Raw genomic sequence first — 23,852 nt, forward strand, 5'->3', positions numbered from 1 at the left:
TTACACTCACATGCATGCATGTTTACACTTTCCTTCCTTAATATGGTCCAAGACTAGCATCCAGGGAATGTTGCTGCTGGAATTTAGGCTGAATCTTTCCACATCAATTAATGTAACCAAGACAACCCCCTCCAGACAAGCCGATTGGCCAGCCTGGTCCAGACAGTCTCACTAAAGCTCATCCCAGGTGATTCTCTACTATGTATGCTTGACACTTAAAACTTACCATCACAGTAATTTACACAATGGTGTAAAGTGGCCCAGACAAGCAGGTTCTGAACTGTCATCCTCCTGCCTCAGCTTCTTCTGTAGCTGGGATTACAGGCATGTACCACAAATTTCATCTTTAAGGGGTGTGTGTGTGTGTGTGTGTGTGTGTGTGTGTGTGTGTGTGTGTGTGAGACATGTATGAAGGCTCTGTGGAGGCCAGAAGAGGATGTTTGATCACCTGGAGCTACAGTTTGAGCTGACTGACATGCATGCTGGGAAATGAACTCAGATCCTCTCAAAGAGCATCCAAGAAGTGCTCTTAACCTTCTCTCCAGGCTCACAAGTTTCATTTTTACAATTATGTTCTTCAGGACTGCTGAGACTCTTGAAAATGAAACACTGTTCCCCACCCCTTTCTGTGGCAAATTTCGTAGACTCTGAAAGACAGAGCAGAGCAGTTCTGAAGCAGCTGAGGGGATGATAAAGAAACACACCTACCCAGATAGATGCACCATACGGTACCCCTCCCAATGAGCCACATCCTTGAGTGGCCTTCTCTGTTTCAGGGTTGGAGGGGCTTGGGATTCTATATCTGTCCCACAACTAGAAAGAGAAAAAAATTAGAAGATTAACTCTGTCCTAAGCTAACCCTCAAACAGGGAACAGGTATGACGAACTTCGGAGGCCTTCATCTGGTGGCCCATGACAACCAGGCTCCCCATCCTGCAACAAGAAAGTGTATTGTACCAGCAACCTGCTTACAAGTAGATTTAAAGTTTAAAAGTGAATTCTCCTCTAAACCTCAATGAGAACACCTTTAGGTTAGCACTGACTGTAGCCTGGAGACGCTATGCACAGGACACACAGAGCCACAGCTGATCCGGGGAAGCTGTGATGTGACCAAGGATCTTAAGGATACTCCATCTATGACAGCCTTCTACACACCAATAGAAGACAGACACACCTGCTCTCCTGTCTGCTGTGTCCCGAATTGTGCTCATATGGTTAATACCAAAAGTATTAACTCATATGCAGTATCTGTGTGTTGTACTTTATTTGAAAACAGCCATCCAACTATAGATGACCAAGTGAACACACTTCCGGGAGGGAGGGAGGGAGGGAGGGAAGAAGGGAGAGAGAGAGAGAGAGCCCCAGCTTAGTTTGTCCAGTGAATGAGGAGGAAAGTTGAGTACAGGTCAGACATTTGCACACACGCAGAGGGAAGGCGAGAAGACCCAGGAAGACTGACAGACTAGGGGCTACCTAAACTGCCATCCACAGCAAGGAGGACTGCGGTGGAACCTCCTTGGAGCACTCAGACAGCCCTGCCACTTCTTGACATTAGACCTCTGCCCTGAAGAACTATTCAGCCATTTTGGTAGTGGTTCTTTGTTATGACTGCCATACAAAACTAGATAAAAGTTGCTTTTCAATGACAGGAAGGCCTGGAAGGAAGAAAGAATCCACCCATCCACCATTTATTAGACAGAGTCAGGTTGGAACCTTTACTCTGCAAGTACGATGCCAAGTGCTTCTTGTATGTCATGCACACTGCCGCCATGTTGTGGGGTTATACACCCCTCAGGGTCTCAGCATCCAGAAGCATGGCAGAGCCAACACAAGGGAGTCCAAACAGAAGAGCACTAGATCAGAGGATGTGGGGCAGAGTGCTCAGAGGAGACACATTTAATCCAACCTTGTGTGAAGAAGGCAAAACCGCTCTCAAGACTAAGATCCTGGAAAAGCGAGAGGAAGGAAAGACTTTTGAGAAGGAGGAAGCATCAGAAAGCATTCTGAGACCTAAGCACAGCTCTCCACGGCCAGAGTCAAGCATACAGGAACTGAAGCAGAATCTGCTACCGTACACTGAACTGCAAGGTCTGGACCAAATCCCCAACTCTCTGGGAGCTATTGAAGAACTTTCCAGAAACCCAATGATATAATGGGATTCTGACAGATAGCTCAAGTCATGGCCTTGGAAACAGCATAAAGATACTTGGAGAATGGTGATGCTAGAGAGGAGGAGAGAAAGGGTATGGGCTCATGATTCTCTTGCTAACCACATAGACAGGGCCTTTCCCCTACCATGGGAAGAGACAGACTGAAAGGAAGGTGAGACTAGAACCGATGAACTGGCCATTGTCCTTTTCTTTTGCTGAACCTTGACTTGTGTCTACTGTCCTCTGAAGATGGAGGCTTAGCCCCTTCGTGTAAAAGCAACTTTTACTCACCTGAAGTAATTGTAATCTCAGATTCTTGCTGCTGATTAAGCCCACCCTCTCTGGTTCCTTCTGAACTCTGGCTGGCTGGTTCAGCTCAGCTGTTCTGGCCCAAACTCCTCTCCAAGCTGATTGATTCAATTTGGCTTCTCAATGAATTGCTCTTCTTGGCCTCAAACTAACTCTGGCAATTTATTCTAATCATTTGACTCTTTCTTATTCTGTCTTCAACTGCCTCTACTGAACTTCGTGAACTCACAAATGAACACAACGCCACTCTACAGCATGCACTGCACTGACTCCCAACCGACTGAATAGAACTGACTCCTAAGTGTTGGGGTTAAAGGTGTGAACCACATAAGCTTTTCTATACCAGGCTGGCCTTGAACTCAGAGATATGCTTGCCTCTGTCTCTCTGAGATTAAAGGCTTGTCTGTATTCCACACTAGACCCAGATGGTCTTTGGATGTGATCCTTTGCCAGAGCAGCCATGTTGCTGTATTAAAATTTCTCTACACCTCCAAGTAAGAGGGCAGTCAGTTCTGGGGTCTGACAGGTACCACCCAGCTCAGAAGCCACTAGCCCAGCATGGCTATTGCTCACTTGAAATGTGATTATTTAAATGTAACTGAGAAACGCTATGAGTACAAATATGCTCTGGATTGCACAGTATGGGAAAGAAGGAAGGCAAAGCCAATAGTGATGCACTCTGTTACTTGAATTCATTCCATTGAAATGGTATAATTAAATATTGGGTGCAGTAAAATACTCTAGTAGGACTAGTATCTCCTGTGCTATCTTTAAAAAAAAAATATGGCTGCTAGAAAGGAATGTATCACACACAATATGTTAACCACAAAGCAAAAACCTAATCCAAACATGGATCCCATTCCATCAGCAAGTGATGGGTTTAGATAGGTGTGTGTGCATGCGTGCATGGGCATGACGTCCATCTGAGCAATGAGAATGGAGAATTGGCAGTAAGATTCTGCAAGAGTTCTCCTTTCTCTTTAAAGTGAGCCTAAGACAAAAAGAGGCATCCCTTTTTCTGACATTGATGTTGTCATCAATGGCATCACTGCCTGGAGTCATGAAAGTCATTTTGAGACATAGAGAACAGATCTCTATACCAGGCATGGTGTGTCGTGCCTATAAGCTGTTGAGAGGCAGGTAGAGGCAGGAGAAAGTAGGGAGAAAGAAGGTGGAGAGAGAATGAGCTGAAGGAGCAGGAGGAAGAAACAGAGGGTGGGAAGTCAAGAGAAACTGCTTCTTAATAAAAGTTGAATGGAGTCTGGGTTGGTAGCATACAACTTTAATCCCAGTACTTTGGAGGAGAGGCAGAAGGCCTCTGAATCTGAGGCCAACCTGGTCTCTATAGCAACAACCAGTCATACATAGTAAGACCGTGTCTCAAAAAAAAGACCCTAAATGGACAAGATGTTTATGCTCAAATGTTTCTGCATTAAATAGAGTCATCCTAAAGCTGAATTAAACTGTATTTTCTAGTTCTGTAGACAAGGTGTTGGTCCATCTTTGACATCGATGTTGAAAGCATAACATTTGCTTCCTCTACTTTGTTAATACTGAAACATTCCTCTGGAAATAACAAAGCAGAAATAAGACAACATTCTCACCATTTTGTGTGAGTGTGTGATTTAGTCTAAAATGCCACCATTCTGCGCCCATGAAAGACTCAGGAGCTGACACTGACAGGGTAGGGTGGCTTCTTGATGAACTCTACTTTTCTCTTTCAAATCTGCAATGTGGATTTGTCTTAGTTGAGGTTTCTATTGCTGCAGTGAAACTCCATAACCAAAAGGCAAGTTGGGAAGGGAGGATTTATTTGACTTAGACTTCCAGATCACTGTTTATCATCGAAGGAAGTCAGGGCAGGAACTCAAACAGAGCAGGAAACTGGAGGCAGGAACTGATGCAGAGGTCACTGCTGCTTACTGGCTTGCTCCCTGTGGCTTGCTTGCTCAACCTGCTCTCTTATAGACCCTAGAACCATCAATCCAGGTATGGCACCACCCACAATGAGCTAGGCCCTCCACCATCAATCACCAATCAAGAAAAAGCCCCTACAGGCTTGCCCACAGCCCAATCCTATGGAGGCATTTTCTTAAGTGAGATTTCCTCCGCTTAGATGACCAGATTGTGTCAAGTTGACACAAAACTATCCACCACAGTCCTGGGTCAGATTGTAGTGAGGTCGTTTATTGCTGTAGCAACATGTGCTCAGAGCTCTAGATATCTGTCAACTGCAGGAAGGAGCCATTGTTCTAGCCCGCTGCCCGTGTCTGTCAAATTGGTTGTCATTGTCTTTGCAGACAGCTTTGCAGCTTCACAGAGAAGGGCTTTTGGTGTGGCAATCACAGTCCACTCAGTTTTTAGAGCCAGAGTTTAAAATGGCGATGTCAGAAATCTCTGACTCTTGACTACATACCAATATGAAATTTTACGTGTCCCTGACTTCGTCCCACAACCAACTACTTTCTTATCTGTCCTTTCAAGGTCTAAGCAGAATAAGCAGCCACCATCAGAAGCCAGAAACACTGAGAACTCTGCTTGGTGCTCAAGCCTGAAAGAGAGATGAACGGGGAGGGAACTAGAAACAACCAGGACTGCATTGGTACCAGGTCTGCGATCTGAGAGCAGGGTGGAGAGACCAGGAGAGGTGTGGGGCAGAGCACTGGGCTTGGGAGCCTTTTGGCCCAGTCTCTCCTTTTCAGCATAAGATGACAGGGTACAGCAATGCAGTCTCCTCTCCCTTTATTATTTTCCTGAAAGTATTTCTCATTCTTTCTCACCTTGACCCTGGGAATGGCAAGGATTATGTCTTGATTGGAATAACAACCAAACAACGACTGCAAATTAGAATACAGAAGCTTGGCCTTCCCCAGGAGTCTCTCAAAGGTCCCCTGTAGTGTTGCTGACCTCTAGGGAAAACAGGAAGCAGGGAGGATTTGTCTTCCCCCCGTCTCCCATCCTTGCATGGGTCCCTACACTGAAGATGGAAACACTGAAGTGGAAACCCAGCACCACCCCAAGGTAGATTTCTACCTTAATTACTTTCCACCTTATTTTTTGAGGCAGGGTCTTTCAATGAACCTGGAGCCTCCTATGCCAGCTACACTCTTGGCTGGTGAACTCCAGAGATCACCTCTCTCTACCTCCTCTATGCTGAGTTTGCAGATGCATGCTACCATGTTTTAGATTTTACCTGGGAGTTAGGGACCCAAACGCAGGATCTCATGATTGCAGGGCTGGCACTTTATTGACCGAACCAGCTCTCCAGACCTTCAGTTACCTTCTGAAACCATGAATTAGATAACCAGAGTGGCTATCTCTAGGCACTAATACCATCCGTGTGATTTACTGCCAAGTCCCTCCCTAATTTTGAGTGTCAACACTTGCTCTCCCAGATACTTGGATATCTGATCCCACTCTTGCCCTGCTATGGCCATGTTCAGAGTAAAGCCCTCTAAGTTCCCTCCTCTGAAGACCAGCAGGCATGTGTCTGCTCTTGGTTTCCTTCATTCCTCTCATCATTGCTTAGTGGATCTGGATGATTTTTTCCCTTAATTGAGATGCAGTGTTTGCATGTTATGATACGTACATCACGGTAATTCAATACACCCATACGGTGTATAACAGTCAAATCAGAGCAGTGACTGCTTCTAACTTTTCAACCATTTATCATCTCTCTTGGGAACTTTAAACTCACCCAGTGACTTTAAAGTAGACCCCAGATAGTTTGAGCAGTGGTCATCCCACCATGCTGCAGACCTAGCAGTAACTCCCCTTTGCTCCCCATGTGTGGGTGATCTTTGAACTTCTTGCTCCCTGCCCAACCCTTCCCTATTGCTGTATGATAGTGACCACCATTCCGATGCATTCTACAGAATTGCCATATTAATCTCCACAAATGCCTGAAAACATATTCATTGCCAACTTTATGTTGTTGACACAAACAAACCTGAAAATTCTACCATACAGGGATCACACCTTCCTTCTTTGAAGCTATATTCACAGAACCCAAAACAGAAAATGCCCCCACAAATACTTGTCGGATGGATGGATGGATGGATGGATGGATGGATGGATGAGCAAGTGAATAAAAAATGGGGATGACCCAAAAAGTCCACGATGAGGATTCCAGACCAGGGTTGGCATTTTTCAAATAAACAGAATTTGGTTTGGTTTTAGGTTTGAACCTTAGAATAATTAAAGAGTTAACTGTATACTGAGTTATTACACACACACACACACACACACACACACACACACACGTATCAGACCCTGCGTGCACTTCTTTACCGGAAACCCACATAAATTAGATGTACTTGTCATATCCAAACCTACCAAGTATGTGGGTGAGTGGATGGGAGCAAAGGAGCCTCTCCAACTTTGACCTGGTAACCCTACAAGCTCTGAACAGACATAAACCAGTAGAAGAGTTGCTTTATTTCCTAGGTTCTGTGGGAGGGTGACGCTTTGGGCCCTGGATTTACCACCCCACCTTCCCCACAGAAGGTGTCAACTAGACTGTGTGGAGAACCAGAGCAGGTACAGCAACAGGAGCCATAGGGGGACACGGCTTTTCCTTGTGGCACAGCCCCCTCAGGGATACCCTCTGCCAAAGGGAAGGGGAACAGTCCCTGCACAAACAGTCCCTGTCTCATTCCATGGGAAAAGGGAGTCCCAAAGGTGACAATTTTCAAAGAGAGTGGACTAAGTTAATAATTTCCCTTAAACCTTATAATTAAGGGAAATATTTTAACACACAAAAACATTTCAGTTCTTCTAATCCCAGGTCCAGGAGCCCTCTGAGTGGACTAAGCCCTGTACATTTCGGCTTTCTCCTCCTGTGACGTAAACAGGCTCAAATGGTGTAAACTTGTGTCTATTCCGATTTCCTCCCAAAGTCCCAGTCTCAAGTTTCTTTTGGTTTTGTTTTGTTCTCTGGCCTTGGCTTCAAAATTCTAGAAATCAGAAGAATCCAATACACATCTGATCATACATGTAAGACCTTCTTCATGCAAGACCCCAAAAAGGTTGGGAAAAGACCTAGAGTGAAAGAAGCTACAGTGGACAGACATGTTCTATGTGTAGAACCAGTCCAGTTTTGTCCCTGAGCACAGTGATGGGTGCAAGACACCCCCTCCCCAAAGAGTCTGGGGAAGAACCCAAAGGCAGAGAGGACTGTAACTTTAATTTTGTTTTTTAGCCTTAGTTTTAATAATAGTTTTTAAACGCTTTTAACTCCCTTGTAGTCCACCACCCACCAGAGATAGTGGGAAAGAAAGGATACAGGGCCAGGGTTGGGGGGAGTGGACGTGTTTAGAAAGGTTCTTTGGAGCAACTCCTGTTCGTGTTGTCTGGAAATCAATAGTTCAGTTCACAGGTCAGCAGGCAGCGGCAGCTCAATCCACTTGCAAACACGGATACACCAGCAGTCCAGTTTGGTCGAGTCTGGATAACAGACACAAATCAGCTGTCGTGGCACGACCTAGCAGAGACAGCCAGGTTTCAGCCTCTGCTCCAGTCAGCAGGAGGGACCAGAACCAACAGGAGCTCTCAGCTGTGCCTCTCTCAGCAAAGCGAAGGTTGGTAAAGACTGGAGACCCACAATGTCGCACAGCCAGCTCTGTAAGCGAACTTAGCTCAGCGTCTGTCACTGTCCTATTTATACCCTCCAAACACCATGTGTCCTCCAGGTGTCTCGCCTCAGCACCTGTGCATCCGTCAGCCCGAGTTGTTGGAAGCCGCACTGCGGCATACACCACAAGTTTTCTGATGCCGTCCTCTCTACGGAGTCCTGACAAATGCAGCTCAACTACACAATGTAAGGTGGACTCGTGCATCCATTTTGTTAGCAAAGAATCCTTCATCACGTGCCCTTTCACATGCTCGCTTTAGCAGAGCATCCTCTCTCCTGTGTCTAATTCAGCAAAGCATTCCTCCACACGTCTGCCTTAGCCTTTCACACTGTGTCCACTTTAATGAAATGTTCCTTCGTGTTTTTGCCCCAGCAAAACACCATCCAACATAACTGACTTTCCATAGAACCCATAGGTTTCCACCTCAGAGGACCATAACAGACAGACACATATTGATGGGTCCAGTCCAGCCCCTGAACACAGAGAAGGCTGAAGCCTAGTGTTTTACGCTGTTTCGAGGCTGCCCTGGGTCAAGTTTACTCCCAAGAGCCATCATACTTGGTCTACAGGGAACCCAGGGATTTTGTATCAAATCTTACATTGACAAACATCTAACCTAAAGCAAAATGTGAGATACATAGTCTTGTTTCTCTCTAAAGGTCAGCAGGATGGCCAGTCATCAACAGTGGGCCTTCTTTGGGGTGATATAGACATTTCCAAGGGTCATGCAATTATTTCTACATTTTAACTCATTTTCTTCACAATAACTGTCCAGATGATTGGACGTTGACCCCCCCCCTTGCTGGTATTTCCAGCAAGGTGCTTAAAAGTTTTAGTGATTTACAGTACATTAGAAGCAAAAACGCTACTGAATGGAACTCAATTTAACCCTTCAACTCAGCTAGGAATTAAAGAAGACCCTAGGAAAGGCACATCAACCTTATATATCAGCCATATCCAAAACCCATCTTGCCTCATGAATAACTCTGTTATATATTTAATTTTCATTTGTTATTGAGGCACAAACCACAAATAATATGTACATTTTATTACAAGTGCAAAAAAAAAGTTGTTTAAAGATGTTCCAATACCTTCTTGGATCTAAGTGTATAGAACTTTCTAGAATAGAGACTTAGAGAAGTGTCAACTTGTAAGACAATCAATTAGCATTATACTGGTTAGTTTTATGTCGACTTGACACAGCTGGAGTTACCTGGGGAGCCTCAACTGAATAACAATGTCTCAATAAGTTCCAGCTATAAGGCATTTCTTAATTAGTGGTTGGTGGGAGAGAAAGTAGCCTATTATGGGTGGTGACATCCCCGAGCTGGTCCGGGGTTCTGTAGGAAACTAGGCTAAGCAAGCCATGAAAGTCAGTAAGCAGCCCCCCTCCATGGCCTCTGCATCAGCTCCTGCCTCCAGGTTTCTGTCCTGTTTGAGTTCCAGCCCTGACTTCCTTCGATAATGAACAGTGATATGGAAGTGTAAGCCAAATAAACCCTTTCCTCCCCCACTTGCTTTTGGTCATGATGTTTTATTGCAGCAATAGAAACTTAAGTAAGACAATCACATCACTTGGCACTGAAAATAGGAGCCCCAAATTGGGTGCTGGCTAAATAAAGGACAAGCAGAATCGTCACTAAGAATAAAGCCAACGATATGGTCAAGCATGAGACAGAAGCGTGGCTCCCAAGAGCCTTTCCTGATGGCTGAACCTGAGTTTCTGAATTGGAGTTCCCGGGACTCTCATTTGTTACCATCGACTCATTTTATCACAACAGCTAGCATTTTCCCAAGCAGACTCCCTGGAGAAAGGGCATAAGAATGCCACAGAATCAAAACACACTCCTGGAAAACTATCAACTAAAATTAGCTAATGTGAACCATGTTTTAAGTGTACAAGGTGAAGTAGAAATTTCTGGTTTCTTTGGAGACTCAGCTGTGTCATGTGGTGTTTTTCTGGAAACTTCCTGGGAAAAGGACATATGATGCTTTGCTAGAGCAGAGACTTGAGAGGACGCGTGATGTTTGGGAAGGGTATAAGTATAACACAGCAGATAGTGCTGTGGTATTGGTTCGCCTTGCCACTCTTTGCTGATCTTTAGGCTTTGCTGATTCTGGTCCTCCATGAAGATACTGTGGCCTTTGTTCACCTTGCCTTCTTCACTGATCATCATTTGTTGTGACTTTGTGGAAAGAAACACAAAGCGTTTCTTGTGCTATCCTGAGGCAGCTTCTTGCCACTTCCGTGGAGTCAGGTTGGCTGGCAGAGCCTTGCAGTTTCTTCTGGATGGAACTGTCATTGCTAATTCTGAACAGTGTTTCTAAGTGGATCAAGCTACACTGCTAATTCCTGTGAACTGAACTGCTGATAATCTGACAGCAGGGATTGAAATTACCCCAAAGAACTATTTCTAAACAGGTCCATATCCTCTTTTGCCCTATTTTCCTTTCCACTACCTCTGGTGGGTAGTGGGCTAGAAGGGAGATTAAAGCACTTAAGAACCCCAATCAAAATAGGTTTTGAAAAATCCAAGCCTTTAATAAGGTGTGAAATGGGAAAGAAGGAACTTGATCAATACATGCTTTTTAAAAATAACACTTATATTATTACATTTTAATTGTTTTTTAAATTTTTTTCATACAATATATTTTGATCTTATTCTTTCCTCTCCTCTAAGTCCTTCCAGATCCTCTCCACCTCTCCACCCACCCAACTGCATGTTCTCATTGTCTCAAAACAAAACAAAATCAAACGTAATTTTAAAAAAAGAAAAACCCACCAAGCAATTGTGGGGCTGCGCGCTGGGTGCTCCCCACAGAGATCTCTGGGCCAGCTAAGTGCTCAGGTTCCGGTTCCGGAAAGTGAAATCAGGCGAGGGGAGTGCGCGGGGTGGGGGTGGGGAGGCGGACAAGGATTGATTCCACTGCCACCTCCGATGCTGGTGCTGCTCCTTTCTGCTTTCAGCTGCTGCCACTTTGATTGCTCTAGCTCTTGCTCTTCCTCGGGCAGGGCTGAGCCAGAGAGAGACTTACTTGGATAGACCTCATCTACATATTTGGGGGCGTGGTCCTGCTTCTAGGACTGATCTGCCTTAAGCCTATGTGACCTGTGGTCACTTCCTCACCTGTGGAGGAGGGGCTTGGAGTGTTGCCCTACATGACTGATTTGTCTCAAACCTTTTTACAGGGGTCTGAGGGCTGCAGCTATCTGAGAACACACACACACACACACACACACACACACACACACACACACACACACACACACACCGAGCTCCTGAGAGACTGGGAATGCACCTGCCATCCCTTTTAGGGTCCCCAGGGATTCGATCTACCTCAGGAACCAGGGTACCTTTCACAGCCTGTGGCCCTACAAGCAATAACAGACAAAAATGTCACACAAAATAACAAATCGGCTTTGTGTTACCCAAATATTGCTGAGCTTGAGGTCTGCCCGGGAGTGTGTTTGATATACCAAGTGCTGGAGAAAGCTGGGTTTGCTCTCCCGACAGATATCAATTGCAGGAGTTCTTGTTAGGAGTGGGACATAGAGTCCCCTCCTCCTTCTCTGTGCTGGGACTTTACTGCTTTAAAAGACTCCTCAGTATCAGTAGAGTGTGTGCTTAGGGGCCAAGGGTACAGGACCTGCGAAGCTTAAAACAGACACTAAGAAGATCCTACATTCCAACATCTCGGAGCTCCACTGAGAACCCACTGACCTTCTAAAATGGTTACTAAGGTCCCAATAAGCAAGGATTTTTCAAAAGGGAGAAAAAAAAAAAACCCTTTTGATAAAAATTTAATCTACATGCCATAAAGCATGTTTCTATTTAATTTGCTATTCATTGTTTTGATTCCATAACTAACAGTAATGCATGCTTGCCAAAGAATTCAGAGAAGTACCAAAGAGTCAGTTGTCTTCCCACAGTCCCCCTAAGCTCAGTCATCCCCCGTCTCACTGCAGGTGGTTGGACAGTCTGATAGGACCCTTATATTCACGTGAGCTTTCTGAGGCGTGGTGGCATTGCAGTTCTCATTTTCCTTCTTTTTACTAAATAATTACACTACGTTCAGTAATTTTCTTCCCACCGAGCAGTAGGGTACAAATACCGCCCCTCTTCCAGATTGGTCCTTCCTGTCGGGCCTTCTCATGCTTCATAACAGCCACTGCTATCAAATATTTCAGTGTAACTTTATCATAATTCACTCAACCGTGTGCCCTGAGTCGGACGTTCTGTTTCTTCCGTCTCTTTGTTCTCCGCTGCGATGTATGCGGCAAGGAGCGCTTCGATGCGGCCCCACAGCCACAGCCACAGCCACACCAGGTACTCTGCCTCCTTGGAAGCTTAGAATCTACAAACCGCTGCTCTTTCTCAATGACTGAACAAAGTAGAGAATACAAATTTCTTGCAGAAATCTCCACCACAGTCTTTCCCTCTCCCTCTCCCTCTCCCCTCCCCCACTGTGTGTGTGTGGGAGTGCGCACGCTTTACAGGACGGAGCCTACACACTATCTTTAACCAGCGAGGCAGTTGCTCCTTGCTGGAGGCAGGAAGTATTCCTCAGTCTTTGATCGCCCGTGGCTTTTCTAAGCTGGGAACAGTCCTTTCTCATCTGCAGACTCCACGCCCACTGTGCCAACTTGCTCTCCTCTGTAAACATGCAGACTTGCATAAAAGTCTAACGTTCACCGTCAATCCCTCTTTAGAATGGAGCCTGCTGAAACACTACATCCTATTTATTCAACTGCGAAGGTAAAATTCCAGCAGAGCTTAGAGTGAGGGCTTTCAGGGAGTGGAGATGGATGCCAGAGAGAGCCTCCTCTTGGCTCCCAAGCACCTACTGAAGCTTCACCACCCCATGGAGAGATCACATTTCTTATCACTCTGAAATGGCAGAGCTGCAGAATTTAGGAAATAAAATAATATATCCGTTTAAATATGAATTTCAGATATGCCACAAGTATCTGGGGCTATATTAGCAATTTGTATTTTGTTATGCTATGTAATATTTTATTAATGTTGCACAGGATGTATTCATATTAAAGTATTCGTGCTCGTGGAGAATTTGAATTTCATCAGGAATCATATATTTTATCTGGCAACTCAACAGGACAGAAGAAATTTGCTGCCCCCTCGTCCCACTAGCTCAGAACTCTTTGCTTTGGCCTCTGGTTGGAAACACGCGGCTGAAGGATTAGCTTTCTTCTGTCATGCTTTCCTGCAGATGTGGTCAACTCCGTCTCCAATCTCTGTTCCTGGTGGTCCAGGCTCAGTTCCTGGTGGTCCAGGCTCAGTTCCTGGTGGTCCAGGCTCAGTTCCTGGTGGTCCAGGCTGGCCTCTAGTTTTACAGTGCTTGCTTGCTTCCACACTGAGTTCGATTGTACCACCCATAGCGGAGCCTCTAAAACCAGCCATTAATCAAAGAAAAAAGAATGCCCCACAGGCATATCCATGGGGCAATCCAGGAGAGGAAATTCCTCAACTAAACTTCCCTCTAGCTTGTATCCAGTTAACCAAAACTAACCAACACATATAACCCATGTCCAGTTGACACACCCAACACATCACTATTAAACCATAACCTTTCCTTTTTTGTTTATCTCCCAAATCTTATGTTAATGTTGCATTTATAACACACAGTCCCACAATCTTTAAAAATTCAAACAGACACTATAAGAGTTTCATCTCTTTAAAATATCCGACAAAGCCTCCCTACTGCGGGTTCCTGTAAAATAAAAAGTAAGTTACATATTTATTGTTCCAAGGGGGAAGAATCAAGACAGCTGCAGTGGAGGCTCTGAGACTGGAAGGGTCGCTGGGTGCTGAGATTCAATGCGTATAAGGCACCTCACCCTGCTTTTCTAGGAACTGCCTTACTCCATAAATCCCCAGCACAGAATTCGATTGAGTAACACGCTCACCTGTTTGTCAGGGGCGGTTACAGAAAATGTCTGTGTAGTGTGAATTACTGTGTTGTTACACATCCAGCTATTTCCACATCCGCACAATCCGGTTACTGTGTAACTGTAACAACCCTACCTGAAGAGCAACCAGTAGGGATGACTTCAGGGGAAGGGAGAGGCAGTTTTCTATTTTTTTTAAAAAAGCCTTTTAAAAACATGTGTGCATGCTTGTTTATCTGTATGGGCACTGTATGCTTATGATACCTGTGGAAGAGGAGTTGAATCCCCTAGAACTATAATTTCCAGAGATTCCAGGCTGGGAATGGAACCTGGGTCCTCTACAAGACCAAGAGCTTTTAAAGGTTGAGCCCTCCAGCCTTAGGGTCAGTTTTGTTTTGTTTTGTTTTGTTTTGTTTTGTTTTGTACTTAAGGTTTGGCCCCTGGGTAGTTCAACCATACTCCAGTGGATGGTCCTACACTCATTAATATATGAGCAACACAAAACGAAATCAATGGACTATTAAAGGGGGAAGATCAACCACTGGGAGAGATAGGGGTAGATCTGGGAGGAGTTAGGGGGAGGAGATGGAATGAATATTATTAAAACGCATTGTTCACAGATGGGAAGTTCTCAAAAAAGGTAATTAACTATTACATTTTAAAATTTCTTCTCACAAAGAAAATCCCTTGCACAGAGAGCCTCGAGCTAGTCAACATTAAAATAAAATTTAAAAACCTTTAAATAAAACATTTAAGGATGAAACAACGATATCTTTATATAAACTTTTATTTTAAAAGTTGAATCAGAAAGAATAATTCACAACTTATTCTGAGTTGAGTATTACCATATAATTTAATCGAATAGTACACTAAAAGAAAATTACATCACAGCCAAGAGAGCTTTATGCCAGGAATGCAAGTTTGAACTAGCACTCACAATTAAATCAGGGGCCAGCAAGATGGCTCAGTGGGTAAGAGTGATTGCTGCTAAACCTAATGACTTGAGTTTGATCCCCAGAACCCACACTGTAGGAGAGAAAGAGCTGACTCCCACAGGTTGTCTTCTGACCTCTGCATGTGTGCCAGGTATGCATACACACATAAACACAAACACACATACAAAATAAATGAGTACGTTAAATCAGTGCAGTTAATAACAGAAAATTTAAAAATAAAAACCATATGACCATCTCAGCGTGTGTCAGAAACAGCACAAAAATCAAGCATCCATTCCTGACTGAAAATGAAACCAGGCACGGCACCAACACGGGGAGACTAGAGCAGACGTGCTAGCACAAGTTCCGGGTGACTTTGGGTTACACAGTGAAACTCTGTCTCACAAACCAATAAAAACAAAGATTAAGCAAACTCTCAGAGAACTAGGAATAAAGGAACCTTTCCAAGCCGGCTAAAGGACATCTCCAAACAAGTCTATGTCAGATGAAAACACCACGTTTAATTCTGAAACGCCAAGTGCGTTCCCGAGACCCAGAACAAGACGGTCTACAGGTCGTCCCCTTCCATTCAACACTGCGCTGTCTGTCACATGCAGTCTGACTAAAAAGAAAGAAAAGGAAAGAGCTCATCTAGTGAAATGCACCAAATGAAATCACCTTCAGTCACAAAAGGTATGATTACCTGACTATAGAAAACGGGAAAGCACAAAAATAAGCAAAGCTATAGGAGGTCAGGGCCATAGTTGGGAGGTACAGTGTTTGCCCAACACATGCAAGACTTCAGGTCTCACCTTCAACAAATTGCACATGTGCACGCAGGCAAACACACACACACACACACACACATATACATACACATGTACATATATACACACACATGTACACACATATACATACACATGTACATATATACACACATGCACACACATATACATACACATGTACATATATACACACACATGCACACACACATATACATACACATGTACATATATACACACATGCACACACATATACATACACATGTACATATATACACACACATGCACACACACATACACATACACATGTACATATATACACACACATGCACACACACATACATACACACACACACTCACACACATACACATTCTGAATGGTATTTAAAATTTTTAGATTCTGACCGTTTGTTGCCAGTATATAAAAATACAATAAAGTTTGCCTGTTGGCCTTGTATGCTACACTTTTAAATTTAGTTATTGATTCTAGTAGGGTGAAAGAGAGCACGTGATACATATGTGTGTGCACACGCGCGTGTGTGTGTGTGTGCGCTTATACACAGTGAAGAATTACTTATTCGCAAAGAATGAAATCATGTTCTTTGCGGAAAAAAAATAGATGTACCTAGAGAGCATCACGTAAAAGCGCATGTGTTTTGTCTCATTTTGTTTTGTTCTGTATGCATATGTAAGACATTTTATTTGAGAGGTGAAAGGAGATGAAAGAGGGAAGGCGGGGAGACCCGAGAGGGAAATTGGGGTAGTGACTAGGACCAAACTACGTTACACACATGTCTGACATTGCCACAAGGAAACTTGTTATGGGGTACAATTATTATAACCTAATAAAAATAATTTCAACCTTGTTTTGCTAAAGAAACATAATAGTAAAACAACTTCCAGTGACATTCTGCCAGCCCCATAGATCGTTGCCTCACACAGCCATCCTCAGAGAAGCATCCTCCTGCAGTAGATGGGAACAAACACCTTGGAACCTTGGAACACTCAGTCCTAAGTGGGATGACGACATCAAACCCCTCCCCTCAGGGCTCAAGGAGCTGTGGATGAGGCAAAAAGGTTGTAAGACCCAGAGAAACCAAGGAAACAGTGTCTTCCAGACACAACAGGGTTAACACACATATGAACTCACACAGACTGAGGCAGCACGCACAGGGCCTGCACAGGTTCAAGCCAGATGGGCCCTCAGCTATGAGAGGGGAAGTAGACGCAAGCCCCCATGCCTGACTGAGAAGCTACCTCCAATCATAACCACCCACAAAGGAAACATTAATTTTTCCAATAGAATCTCACTGGGTATAAAAACCATATTTAAGGGCATACCCCATGTCCAGCAGAAGACAGCCAACACGAAATGAACTCAATGGAATTTTAAAAGATTACTTTTAACCTTACAGGTCCTTTGCTTGTATACTATGGTTTTGGATTTTGTGTGTTTATGGGTTTCGGGTTTGCATGTATGTGTTTGAGAGTGTATATGTGCTTCTTGTGCTTTTTCTTTGTTGTTGGGTTTTTTTAATTCATATTTGGTTTTTTTGTTGTTGTTGTTTTTCTTATATACCTGTTTGTTTTCTAAAATGAGATAGAGAGAAGCTGTGAATCTGTAAAGGTGAGAGGTGGGGAGAATCTGGGAGGATGTGAGTGAGGGGAACCATGATCAGAAAATAGTGTATAAAAGAGAGCTTTTTTGTTTTTACATTTTTAATTGATTAAAACATTTTAAAATTTACATAGTTTGATCATATTCTTCCCCTTCCTCAAGTTCTTCCAGATCCTCTTCCTTTCCCACCAAACTTTAAGTTCTTTCTTAAAAAAAAAGCCAAAACCCAATGAAACGATGTCCCCAAAACCAAGAAAACAAAATAAAAAGCCACACTAAAAAAGAAAAGCAAAACGAATCTCCAAACTATAACCAAATAAAATCACACACACACACACACACACACACACACACACACACGCACATGCACACGCACACGCACACACGTACACACAACCTACGGAGTCCAATTCTATGTTCACCAGCTACTCCTGAACATGCGACTTTTCATGGGTGGTTGACAGACCCGGTGTCACTCTTTTGGAGAAAACTGATTTTCTCTCTCCCAGCAGGTGTAGGTTCAGCTCAGTTATTAACCTTTACCAAAGTGGCTTGGTTTTCACTCATTCTTTCATTCATTCATTTAAAAATATATAACAGTGTGACATATAATAAGATAAAACAAAAACTATCACATAAAGGTTGGACAAAACAAGCAAATAGAAGGAAAAGAGCCCAAGAGAAGGCACAGGAATCAGAGACCACTCACTGGCACGGTCAGGAATCCCATACAAACACTAAACTGGAAGCCATAGTATACACACAGAGCGCCTGAGGACCTGCCTGGTGCAGACCTGTGCAGGCTGTGTGCGTGCTGCCTCAGGCTCTGAGTTCATGTGAGCTTGGATCATGTGATTTAGAGGACCGTGTTTCCTCGGTGTCCTCCTCCCCTCGAGCTCTTACACGATTCATTCCTCTTCTCCCACAGGGCTCCCTGAGCTTTGAGGGAGGGATCTGATGAAGACACCCCATTTAGGGCTGAGTGTTGCAAGGTCTCTCAATCTCTGCACAATGTCTGGCTGTGGTCTCTGTATTTGTTCCCGTGTGCTGCAGGAGGAAGCTTCTCTGGTGATGGCTGATCTATGAGTGTAGCAGAATGTCAATAGAAGCCATTTTACCACTGCATTTTGAGTAATGGTATTTGGTTTTACCCTTGGTCCCTAGGCTAGCTAGCCTCGGGTCCTTGGTCACCCAAGTTGTGTCAGGTATGAAAAAAGTTATTTTCAGTTAAAATAAAATTTAAAGATACACACACACAATAAAAGAATTTTTCACTCATAGTAGCATCGTTTTATGTGGCCCTGGGTGCATGCTTATATAAAGCAGGTATACATCTGCCTGTACATTTGCCAGTAAGAAAGAATTTATCTTCAGAGAATTCTTTGATACACATATAATTCTATAACTGATTAACAATTACAAAATTCACATGCTAATCAGATGTATATGATTTTTTATATATAAAGGATTTATATATAAAGAATTATTTATATATAAAGAATTGACCAAATGTTTGAGATTGCAAGATTGAGTCAAACTTCAATGTCTGTCAAAGTTGTTTGATATTTTGATTTTTATAAACATCAATGCTGAGATAAATACGTAGATAAAATACAACTTATAAATTATAGAATAAAATGGCAGAAGTAGGTTTAGAGCCATTTCTGAAATTGTTCTGTTAATCCCATGCCAAAATTCATCTGCAGTTCCCGGCACATAATAATCTGCAGTCTGGGCCAGGAGTTTCAAGAAGTGTTGGTTAGCATTATGTGTCATGATGACGTGGACATGCAAAGTGCCCGTGCTCAATTTTGGAAATCAAGGCTGCAGCAAAGAATCCATGCAGCATGGATGGGCAAGCCTCCAGAGCACATGGGATTTGTCACAGGATTGACTTTTAACTAACCTTTGGTTACCGAGCATTCACAAACCTCTTTGTGCTATCATTGACCTTTTTCTGGCCCCATTCGGTTTATGTGACCATATGGGGTCAAAACTCACAGTCTAAGAAACCTAGCCAAGTTGACAGAGAACTTGAGGGGACCCTGTGTGTGATGCATTACTTACTCCTGTTGCTGGAGAATGGAGGTGCTAATCCCCACCACTCATCTTTAAAGATTCAATGAAGGAAGACATAGAAAAGGCTGCAGTGCACAGCTAAGATTTTGTCTGTTCGGCATGTCTTTGTTCTGAGAACAGCAGCCTGACATCCAGGGGCCAGAGTACTGAAGGGTGTAACTATCCTTCTTGTCCCCTACGCATAGCTGTAATGATGCCCCAATCAGTTTCTTCTCCATTTCTCTCCACCCCACAAGGGCGGATCTGTGCTAACCAGCCAGCAGAGAGAAGCTTTCAAACCGAAGGCAGAAGAGGGAGGTCCTTTTGTCACTGGTGGTGATGGGGCAGGACTTGCCAGCAATGGTTCTAGCTGTGGGAAGAAAGTTGATCTAAGCTAACAGAAGTTATTGTCAGCTTTTTAAGGAGGGGGTATAAACTGAAATATAAGCTACTCACATTTAAAAAGCATAATTTGACCAACGTTTTGATATATGGCCATGTTCCATGAAGCCATCTCCTTAGGCAACATACCCTCCCTGCCAAAGGTTTTCAGTGGTCTTCCTCCTTGCTCCGCTCGTCCCCAAACAACCGCAGACCTATTTTCTGTCTCTGTAAATCACTTTGCATTTTCTAGTTTTATTTAGATGAAATCTATATTCTAGGTCTTAATCGCAGGGTCTCGTTTTTCGCTCCACTTTTCCTTTAGAGCTTCTGAATCATTCCTGGAAGCCGTGGCCGCTCCTATATAGTAGAGGACAGACATGGTGGTTCACTTAGCCAGCCACCCACTATGGACATTTGGGTTGTCTGGAAGCTGGCCTCTTAAACTGGGAATTGTGAGCCCACAAATGTGGGGATTTGGGGGAGATGCCGGGAATAAATGGTTGTTGAACATACAACAGCTAACAATAAAATAAAATAAAATGTGAAAGGAACTTGAAGTGCTTCAGGCAGTGCTCAGCCATGTTGTATCACGTGACCCTCACTGGCATCTTGTTCTGAACAGACACCATGGGCACTTGGTAGTGTGCATGCTAATCCACCACCACACACTCTCAAATCCCCACAGTTGAGCTCCAAGGCTGTCCTGTGCACACACCGCCATGTTTTCATAACCAGTTTCCTGCTCTTACAGAACGTCATGGTTTCCAGTAGGAAGCATGACTCTGCACACACTTCTATCCTCGCTCCTCGGCAGATGGATGTCTCACACTGTATTTTCTTTAAAGTTTCTATTTGAGTTGTTGATTTGACTTTCATAAAATATCATTAGTTAGATGGTTCTAGACGTGGATACAGGACAGAATGGCTAAAGTGGCCCTAGATGGACACCCGCCACTTTGTACTCTGTATTGACACAAAATGCATACATGATTAACAAGTGGAAAATCAAAATGTCAATCAACCCCGAAAAAGGCTGGTGATGGTTTGTCCTGCGGTATTAAATATCTCACCAGGATTTCAGCTCTTAGTGGAAAAATAAACAATCAAATCTACCTCATGCAAATTCACTTTCATCTTTGATATAGTGGTAAAATTGTATGAATACCAAATAATTGCTTTAGAGTTATTTTTAACTGCATATGTGTTTGTATGTGTGTATGTGTGTGTGTGTGTGTGTTTGTATGTGTGCAGGTATGTGTGCAGGTATGTGTGTTTGTGTGTGTGCAGATGTGTGTGTGTCTGTATGTGTGCAGGTGTGTGTGTGTGTTTGTATGTGTGCAAGTGTGTGTTTGTATGTGTACAGGTGTGTGTGTGTGTTTGTATGTGTACAGGTGTGTGTGTTTGTATGTGTGTGTGTCTGTATGTGTGCAGGTGTGTGTGTTTGTATGTGTGTGTGTGTCTGTATGTGTGCAGGTGTGTGTGTGTTTGTATGTGTGCAGGTGTGTGTGTGTGTTTGTATGTGTGCAGGTGTGTGTGTTTTTTTATGTGTTTGGTGTGTGTGTGTTTGTATATATGTGTGCAGGTATGTATGTGTGTGCTCTCATGTATGTGCACATGCATGTGCTCACACAAAAACATGTGTGCATGTGGGGGGGTCAAAGGACAATCCCAGGAATGTTCTCTATTTCTTTTGAGACAGGATCTCACTGTCCTGGAACTCACTAGTTAGACCACATTAGCTGGCCAGCGAGCCCCAGTGTTCTCCTGTCTCCATCTCCACAGGGACTTGTAGTTTACAAGTGTCACTGCCTTGCCCAGAATATTTTTTTCTTTTTCTTTTTTTCAGAGCTGGGGACCGAACCCAGGACCTTGCGTTTGCTAGGCAAGCGCTCTACCACTGAGCTAAATCCCCAGCCCCTTGCCCAGAATTTTGACATGGATTTTTTTTAAGATGAAAAGGCAAACCCTTTACTGACCGTGCCATTCCCCAAGCCCTAAATTAAAGTTATAATTTACTATTAGTAAATCTTTAATTTATAAGCCTATTCTATATCTCTACATACCCAGGGCTGTTGTTGTAAAATATAAAAAATAAAAAAGGTAATGTTTTATCTCCACTATGTCTACACTGCAGTGCCCCAAGACATCTGCTAGATATCTTGGCAGAAACACATCCCAACTCTGCCACAGCAGCCCAGTGTCTCTAGCCGCTGCACACTTTCCTACACTCAAACCGTCACATAAAAGAACACATAACACAATAACCTTTGGCCCAGTTGATAAGATATAATTGCCTACCTAAACATACAAAGCCCAGTACCAGCCATCCCTTTAGAACATTAATAACAACCTACAAATACACAAAGCAGAATCTTAACGCCACCTGCCATGGCTTCTCGCCCTCTCCCTCCTGTCTCTTCCTCCTCTCCATTCCAATCTCCTCCTCTTCCTTCAAACTTCTCTCCTGCCCATCCTTCCTCTCATCAAAAGACAGGCCTCCTTCTATCCTGTACCTGCCCCTCACCTGTATTTTACAAATTCAATGGGGAGAAGGTTCTGGTGAAGTCACCTGAGTCCTGAGTACTGACTAGGCAGCTGTCCTTGGGACAGTGGAATTAGCATCAAAATACAGATAACTCCAGGGCAAACCACAACACAGGGCCCTATCAAAATTTCTCAGGCAAGGAAAGGTCACAAGCAGAAAAAATTTTAAAAGCTCTGTTACCAAAAAGATGGCTTTAAGCAAGCACAGATGTCCCTTAGGAACATATATTTCATTTTATTTGGGGTAAATATATGGCTAAAGAGGCTGGACCATATGATATGTGTCCAGCTGTGAAGGTTAGTACTAATTGTCAATTCGAGGAAACCTAACATCACCTGGGAGCAGGACCTGTAGCATACCTATAGGAGGGGGTTGTGTTGATTACATTAGTAGGACCTGACCACAGTAGGTGGCACCATTCCCTAGACTCTGGGCCTATAGGAATCCTGGACTGTGTGAGAGTGAAGAAACCTAGCTGAAAACAAGCAAGATACATTCAATGCTCTATTTGCTTATGTGAATGCAATGTGAACAGCTGTCTTGTGCTCTTGCTGCTATGACTTCCCTGCAGTGGTGGACTGTAATCCAGAACTGTAAGCTAAAATAAACCCTCCTCTAAGTTGCTTTACTTTTGTGGGGGGTGGGGTGGGGGGAGAATTTTATCAAAGCAACTGGGGAAGAAAATAAGACACCAACTTTTAAGTACACTGCAGACTCTTTTCCAAAGTGCTGGTACCATTTTATACTCCCATCTGCAGTGTCAGAGAGTTCAGGTTCCTCTACCATATCCTTACCAACACTTGACAAGATCGACCTCTTAAATATTGCTGATCTAATAGATAGGTGATGGTATCTCATTGTGGTTTTATTTTGTTCTTCCCTGATGACTAATGCTATTGAGATGTTTTTTTCAGGTGTTTATATGCTGATCCTGTTTTGTGTTTCCGGTCATGTTTGTGAAGTATCTGGTCAAATCTTTTGCCCGTTTTTATTAGATTGTATTTTTCTTATTATTGAGTGTTCTTTATACTCTAGATATAAGTCCTTTTTCTGATATATGCTTTGCAAATATTTTCTTCTCATTTATGGCTAGGTCCTAGGGCATAGATAATTTGTTCAAACACCTATGTATGTTGCCATACAAAAAAAATTTTTTTTAATGAGATTAACATTAAACCCAGTGGTGTCTGAGTAAAATGGATCTGTAATGGAGGAGGGCCTCACCCAACCAGTTGAGAGCCTTCGGGAAAGGCTGGCCTCTGAGAGGAACAATTCTGCAGAAGGCCGTCTCCATACTGCAACTCCCAGCTTAGCTCTTCCCAGTCCAGCAGCGGCTACAGCACTGTACAAGCTCTCTAACAGTGTGAGCCTACTTCTCAAAAGTCTCTCAATCTCCCTCCTGCTGCCACCCACACCTGCATGAACTCAAGCACAAACACACACATCCTGTTGGTTCTGTTTTTTAGGACAGTAAGTGACTCACCTGGACAAGCCTGCTCCCCTATCAAATGACGATTTATCAGATCTTAT

This window comes from Rattus norvegicus, chromosome 4 (genome assembly GCF_036323735.1).
Source record: "Rattus norvegicus strain BN/NHsdMcwi chromosome 4, GRCr8, whole genome shotgun sequence".
NCBI classification, from domain to species: Eukaryota; Metazoa; Chordata; class Mammalia; order Rodentia; family Muridae; genus Rattus; species Rattus norvegicus.